This window comes from Helicoverpa armigera, chromosome 31, assembly GCF_030705265.1.
Source record: "Helicoverpa armigera isolate CAAS_96S chromosome 31, ASM3070526v1, whole genome shotgun sequence".
Lineage (NCBI taxonomy): Eukaryota > Metazoa > Arthropoda > Insecta > Lepidoptera > Noctuidae > Helicoverpa > Helicoverpa armigera.
The window spans coordinates 122501-130514 of NC_087150.1; the positions used below are offsets into that span (position 1 = coordinate 122501).

Below are 8014 nucleotides of genomic sequence, written 5' to 3' on the forward strand. Positions count from 1 at the left end.
GGTGGATAACTGGCGAGTCCACGTGGGAGCCAGCTCGAGCGACCACCAGCTCATCACCTTCGAGCTCGGTGATCCAACGCGTCGTCGGCCATCCCCCACTCACGCACGGGGCCAGCCTTCACCAGGAGAGCCTGCGAGATTCCGAGACCGCGGCGTGGACTGGGAGCAATTCCAGTGTGCGGTACAGTCTCGGATAGGTAAGTTGAAATGGGAGAGGCCTATCGTCCTAGTGTGCGAGGAGTTCACGCGAGTCATCGCGCGGACTGCGAATGATTGTCTTGGTACGGTAGGGAATCGGAATGAAAGAGGGTATGAATGGTGGAACCCTGCGCTGGAATCCATGCGCAGGGGCTACAACAGGGCACGTAAACATTGGCAGAAGGCCAAAAAACGACCGGGGCGAATGGCAGATGATGCACGAGAGGAGTGTTGCATGCTCCGCAGTAAGTACAGGAAAGCGATGGAGGAGGCGCAGCTCGAATTCTTCCGCAAGCAAGCGGAATCAGGCAACCAAGACCCCTGGGGGCTGGCATACCGAACAGCCAGTGGCAGGTTCAGGCCACCAGGCAATATTATAAACGGGACCAGACTTGCGGAAGGATTTGCAGAGAATGTGGACACAGCGATGCGGAGCCTGGTGGGAGCACTGTGCCCGGATGATGACCTCACTCGGGACACGGCCTACCATCAGCAGGTGCGACGGGCTGCTGCCTGCATCCCCTCTGGATGGGATGCGTCTCCTCTGTCGCGTCAGGATCTGGACAAAATTATTAGGGAACTGCCGAACACTGCGCCGGGGCTGGATGGTATAACATCTCGCATAATAAAGGGCGTGTGGAGTGTGGCCGGTTCCGAGATGACCCTCCTGTACTCGCGATGTGTCTCGGAGGGGGTTTTTCCGGATGCGTGGAAGGATGGTCGGCTTATTGTTCTGCCGAAAGGCAATGACAAACCACTGACTGATCCTAAAGCGTACCGCCCTATCACGCTGTTGCCAGTGCTGGGGAAGATTCTGGAGCGGGTTATGCTCCGGTGCGCGCCATCTATTCTGCGAGGTGTCTCGGAACAGCAGCATGGGTTTTCGCGGGGTAGGTCTACGCTTACGGCCCTCAATGCCATCCTCGGGTTAGTTAGGGACTCTCAGCGCAAGTATGTGCAGGCAGTGTTTTTAGATATCTCCGGGGCGTTCGACAACGCCTGGTGGCCAATGATACTGCTCAAGGCCAAGAACGGTGGCTGCCCCCCCAACATATACCGCATGTTAAGCTCGTACTTCTGCAACAGACGGGTAGGTCTCTTCGTCGGGTGTAGGGTATCTTGGAAGGTCTCTACCATGGGGTGCCCTCAGGGTTCAGTGCTGGGTCCCGCTCTCTGGAACCTCCTACTGGACGATTTGTTTCGGCTGCCATTCCCGGACGGGGTCAAGGTGGTCGCGTACGCCGATGACGTGACGGTCCTTATTGAGTCGGATTCTCGTGCCGGCATAGAGGCTTCTGCCTCATGCGCCATGGCCTTAATTGGGGAGTGGGGGGTAAGGAACAGACTGGGGTTTTCCCCCTCCAAGTCATTTTCGATGACCTTGAGGGGGGACCTGTCCAGGCGCCCTCCCACAATCCGGCTCGGTGGGGCATCAGTCAAACACGTACAGTCCACCAGGGTTCTGGGAGTAGTAGTCGACTCAAAGCTCTCGTTTAGGGAGCACGCGGTCTCTATAGGGGAACGGGCGGCGTCAGGGTTGGGTAAGATGTCGCGTGTTTCCGCCTCGTCCTGGGGTATGCGCTATAGGGCACTTAAGATCCTGTATAAGGGTATTTTTATTGCTACTGTCGCGTATGCTGCGGGATGCTGGTGGAGGCGCACGGCAGTCTACGTGGTTAGGGCAGCCCTACTAAGAACCCAGCGGCCGGCCCTGGTCCTTCTAACAAAGGCCTACCGTTCGTGCAGCACGGCTGCTCTTCCTGTCTTGGCGGGGGTGTTCCCGGCAGACCTTGAGGTATCTCGCGCCGGTCGGGTGGATGATGCCCGTGACCTGCCCAGGGAAGACTTCCGCCGAGCTAGGCGGGACATCTGGCGTGACACGGTCGGCCAGTGGCAGAGTAGGTGGGAGCAAGAGGTCAGGGGTAGGGATCTCTTCAAATTCTTCCCGAGCATCGCCACTAGGCTCAACGCGAACTGGGTTGAACCCGATTACCAGGTCTCCCAGATCCTGACAGGGCATGGATGCTTTAGAAAGAGACTGTATGACATGAAGCTATGCGAGGTGAGTGAATGTTTCTGCGGAGAAGAGGACGAATGCGTGGATCATGTTTTGTGGAGATGCCCACTGTATGAGGTGATGAGATGCGAGATGATGGATGGATTGACCCGCTCTGAGGAGGGGCCAATATATTACGCAGATCTTGTGTCGTCGGAAGCAAATTTCCGGCTTCTCCGGACCTTCGCGCACAAGTGGCACAAGGCGCGAATCGCCATGGACGAGTAGGTTTAGGTTAGGTCGGGCAGCGAAGGCGTTCATCGTGTCGTCTTCCCAAACGGGCTTGGCTCGCAGATGCCGCCCCAGAATGGGGAGAAAGGCAAAAAAAAGGGACAGGACTAGAACTTGTAAAGGAGTCAAGCAGCGTCTGCGGTGATAGACCTATCTGAGGATGGGATATGTCCGCAGGCGTCTCCTTGCGTTTCGGCCCATATGACAAAGATGTCGGTGGGGCCATGGGTTGGTGGTGGGTGTCCCTATCTACTATCTAGCGAAACCACAGCCAAGGGAACGGGCTTGGGAGAATCAGCGGGGAAAGAAGACCCTGTTGAGCTTGACTCTAGTCTGGCATTGTAAGGAGACATGAGAGGTGTAGCATAAGTGGGAGATCGTTCGCGCGATCGTCGCTGAAAAACCACTACTTTCATTGTTTCATTACTTACTCGGTTGGGCGGAAGCGGTGCGCGGTCGATAATATCGGCGGGCGCACGGTGTTTCGTTCCAAGCGTGCAGAGTGGCGACGTGGCGGCAACGCTCGTCGCCGTACAACTCCCGCGTGATCCGGTTCGAGGACACTGCCAGGCGGGTAGTTTGACTGGGGCGGTACATCTGTCAAAGAATAACGCAGGTGTCCTAAGGCCAGCTCAGCGAGGACAGAAACCTCGCGTGGAGCAAAAGGGCAAAAGCTGGCTTGATCCAGATGTTCAGTACGCATAGGGACTGCGAAAGCACGGCCTATCGATCCTTTAGTATAAAGAGTTTTTAGCAAGAGGTGCCAGAAAAGTTACCACAGGGATAACTGGCTTGTGGCAGCCAAGCGTTCATAGCGACGTTGCTTTTTGATCCTTCGATGTCGGCTCTTCCTATCATTGCGAAGCAAAATTCGCCAAGCGTTGGATTGTTCACCCATCAAAGGGAACGTGAGCTGGGTTTAGACCGTCGTGAGACAGGTTAGTTTTACCCTACTGATGGCTTGTCGTTGCGATAGTAATACTGCTCAGTACGAGAGGAACCGCAGTTTCGGACATTTGGTTCATGCACTCGGCCGAGCGGCCGGTGGTGCGAAGCTACCATCCGCGGGATTATGCCTGAACGCCTCTAAGGCCGAAGCCAGCCTAGCCGAATCCGGCAAGGATATGCTCACTGTGGAGCCCCGAGAGTCGGGAGGCTCTAAACAATGTGACTTTACTAGTCGCGCTTCACCACGTGAGGTGCGACGTCGAAGCCCATTTGGATCGCGGAGATCGATGCTGTCCGCTTAACGCGTGCATCACGGCTCCGAAGGTCCGAATTTACCTCAGTTCGATGTCGGGGCTCGGAATAGTCTGTAGACGACTTCCGTTCCTGGCGGGGTGTTGTGCTCGGTAGAGCAGCGTCGTGCTGCGATCTGTTGAGACTCAGCCCTACGCCAGGTGATTCGTCCGAGGACGATGTCGTTTGTGCGTCTGTTACACGCACACAATATGTGTTGTGTACAGTGTTTAGTTTTTGTTTCTAGTATAATACACGAACGGGGCGCTATAAACCGGTAGTTCTGGCGAATCGCGCACACGTTTATGACGCGTCCAGCCCGACGCAAGTCGACGTCGTTACGCCAGCAGGAAAGTTTTTGTGAAATAGTCAAAAAAAACTATAAGCGCAACAAATTTAATAATGTGTGCAACAATAACAGAAGCCGCACAACTAATCTATACTTATAATAAATCTGTAGAGAGGTCAATTCTGTACATCCAAACTAATATTATAAATGCGAAAGTAACTCTGTCTGTCTGTCTGTCTGTCTGTCTGTCTGTCTGTCTGTCTGTCTGTCTTTTCTTCACGCCTAAACTACTGAACCGATTTGTGTGAAATTTGGTACAGACATAGTTTGAAATTTGAGAAAGGACATAGGATAGTTTTTATTACAAAAAAAAAAAAAATTATTCCGGACATATAGCGCCATCTATTGGTCAAATCAAAAATCTGCTGGTAGTCACTATTCCACGCGAACGAAGTTGCGGGCAAAAGCTAGTTGAATATATTTCCAAAATAACTATTAGGGGGTGATTAGTGATCGATACTGATGCCAAAAATGCAATCAGAAAAATTTTTGTCTGTCTGTCTGTCTGTCAGTCTGTATGTTCGTTATGGAAACAAAAACTACTTGACGGATTTCAATGAAACTTGGTACAATGATTCTTCATACTCCTGGTCAGGTTATAGGATACTTTGCATCACGCTACGATCAATAGGAGCAGAGCAGTGAAGGTAAATGTTGGGAAAACGGGAGAAGTTACTCCATTTTTTAAGATTCCGTCGCGTGTGCAACCCTAATGGTTACAGCTACACAGAAACCATGTATGACGGAAATGTTCTTCATAAAATTATGTAAAAAATATCCCATGACAGTATATATCTATCTTTTATGGTTGACTCACAATAACACGTAAAACTCTCTCGGTAGCTTAGCAGTTCGGAGTTTTCTGATTATATTTGTCTACTATTACGTTTATAACACTCTCACTCACACGAATTAAAAATAGTTAATAGTATTACCTATTCATTAAAAAAAGATTCATATAAATCGGTGAAGAAACACCAAAGTTATACACGAAAAACGGATAAGCCATCGCGCGTGAATACTGAATCACGCTATAAGGATCATTTTTGGGCATCTGTCGCCGCGCTCGACGCGGCTCGCGGCGCGGTGGCTGCGCGAGTTTCATACAATATTTAGCTCTTGGTGCGATTGATGCGAATAGGCGTTCAGTGTGTTCAACCTTATTGCGCGACTTTTAGGTTTTAAATAATTTATTTTTAACTTTCTTTTGTTGTTATTTTATAAAATAGGTTGGTACCTATTAGTTATTTTGGTAGTGTTTAAATATTCGTTCAAATTACAAATTATTAATAGTTTACATTTTATTTCTTAAAGTAGTAGTAGGTACGCATAGATTTAGATAATTGGAGGGGCTGGTGTTTATTATTTCTTTCTCTCTTTGCACGAAGTCCGACTCTAACGCGGACGAAGTCGCTGGCAGAAGCTAGTTATCTATAAGATTAAAATGACCATTTTCGACAACATCTGGCCTGAGTAACGCACACATAATTTTGAGATATTATTGCGAAACGTAGTTGTCATCAACAATAAAAAAAATTAAAATGGGGTGTAACAATGAAATAAATGGAGAAAAGAAAGTGTCCCGAGAGATTTTGAATACAATTTGTCGAGAAATCTGGTTTTCTTGAACCAAACCACTTAAAGGGCTCGCAATGTTTTTTTTTTAACCTTTGCATTTTGGTGAAGGTATAGAAACGAAATAGATATAACGCCGATATCATTTCCTTGGGAACATTTATTTTATTTCAAGAAGAAAATACACACACAAAGTGATTAAGAATAATTTTTATTTAAATAAGAATATCTACACTATATTTACCTTAAACCTAAACTACTCTACTAAAAAAAAAATACTATATACAAAACAATAAACATATATTAGGCGAAGAACATTGAATTTGCATAAAAGAACATTGACGAGGCGTCTAAGTATTCCTCCGCAGCAGGTAGTAATTAAGTGATTATTATTAATGTTGTTTTCAGATAGATTTTTAGCCTTATTTCATGCTTAAACTGAGTTTTTTAATGATTACTCATTTAATTTTATATTTACATGCGCGCCATTTTCTTGCATTTAATAATTTACTCGATGAAGTGGGATGAAAAGTTACGTGTTGCACTCGAGTGTAAAGATTTTTCACTTTGTGCTCTTTTGATTCTCAAGCTATCGCTCAGGATTTGTTTTCTTCATGATTCTTATACTAAAAGCAACTTTACACTCTTGTGCAACAAATAACTATTATTGTACACTATTAAGACAAAACAATATTTGCAGATAGGTCAATATGAACAAATATGGCAAATCAGAAAATAGTAAAGAAAGAAAGGAAATACAATACAGAATCAATCAAAATGTAAAAATAAAATAATATACATATTTACAACAATGCAATATTATAACACTACAAATACTAGCAATTACAATTTTACAAATATATTACTAAAGAAATAGTGTTCAACAAAATATGGGCGATACAGGCAGCTACTTCACTCAGTCATTAGTGACTACCATTGTAATCATTATGGATTCTACAACAAGACTTACGTTACGAATACAATAATGTTAGACAGGCAATCTGTCAGTGAGACAATTATTGTAGCAAAAAGTTAATATTTAGATGTTTGTCATCATCAGCCTATTTTATGTTCAGCCACTGTTGGCTGCCTATGTTTAGAAGACAGTGAAAGCAAAACTTGTAAATATTCGACAACGTAATTTCTCTTCTCCTATGTGTCTGTGGTGATGAGGCATTTGAATATTTTATGCTATACTCACTAGGAACACATAATCAGGAATGTGTGTAACGTGAAAAGTAGAAGTACGCCCCCTCACCTTCTCACGGCCTTTCTAACAATTTTACTTTAGCTCCTTGCTGCGTCGTAAGGAAATCGTGAGTGAACGTGGACCTATCAGGCGTGACGCGCATGATACATGGACGAGATTGCAACTCAAGAAGGCGACGACGCTACGTATATATAGTCATAGGGTCGCCGTTCGTGGATAATCTCAGGGACCGTTAGCGTTAGAAAGCAGAAAAGAGAATGACCAAAAGTCGTCTAGCAGTGTTTCCATGTTGCAAAACTAAAATAATACATTAATTATGGTCATATAATTTAGAAGCTATTTTTTTAAGCAAAGGAGAACTATTGCTATGTATATTTCGATTAAATTGTCGAATTAAAAATATTGGCTACGAATAATGTACTTTTGGGTTTAATTTACGTAATAATTGTTTGTCTGAAAATTCGTAGTTTAAAGATGGTGTCGATCATATATTTGGCCGAATCGCGCTATAGTTTCTTTATTATTTTTTCCACCAGTTAAGATTTAGAATTGTAAATTACATATTTGCTACTGGAATTTCACCTTATATCGATCTGCAGATGTCCTTCAACTTAGACCTCAGGATGTATTTATTAAACCTTTTAGTAAAAAATCGTAGCTTTAAACAAAGCAAACGCAGTATAGATTGCTGATTACATAAACAAGGCTAACCGAGGGTTGTCACGTCTTTTGCGCGAAAAAGGAAATAAAAGTGTTAAAGACTCATTACGAATAAGATCCAACATGTTCATAACTAGTATTTCTGTTCAAGAGGCAATTTTATGTTCTGAACGATTTACCGCTGTCACGTGCTAAAGAAGCAGAAAAGTACATTAACACTGGTTTGCCACAAGAGCGGGTACATATTAAAAAAAAATACCTTGAATTGCAGAGGCTCGACTAATATAATCCAAAAAGGTATTATTGATACCTACTACTCAAAACATCCACTAAAATTAGAAAACGTAAGTCTCCTATTTTGCAGTATAATTAAACCTATAAAAAAAATTGATCAATAGAAACTCTCAACGATAGTTCTTAGGTTAAGATTATTAACAAACATATGATTTAAGGGTTCGCAAAAGAAAAGGGATTAAGAGACATTTTTAAATACAAT

General features: G+C 45.0%; 1 pseudogene; it reads left to right on the forward strand.

Moving 5' to 3' along the window:
• Window positions 1-3894, forward strand: part of LOC126056503 (large subunit ribosomal RNA) — a 7395-nt pseudogene extending 3501 nt beyond the window's left edge.
• The last annotated feature ends 4120 nt before the right edge of the window (window positions 3895-8014 follow it).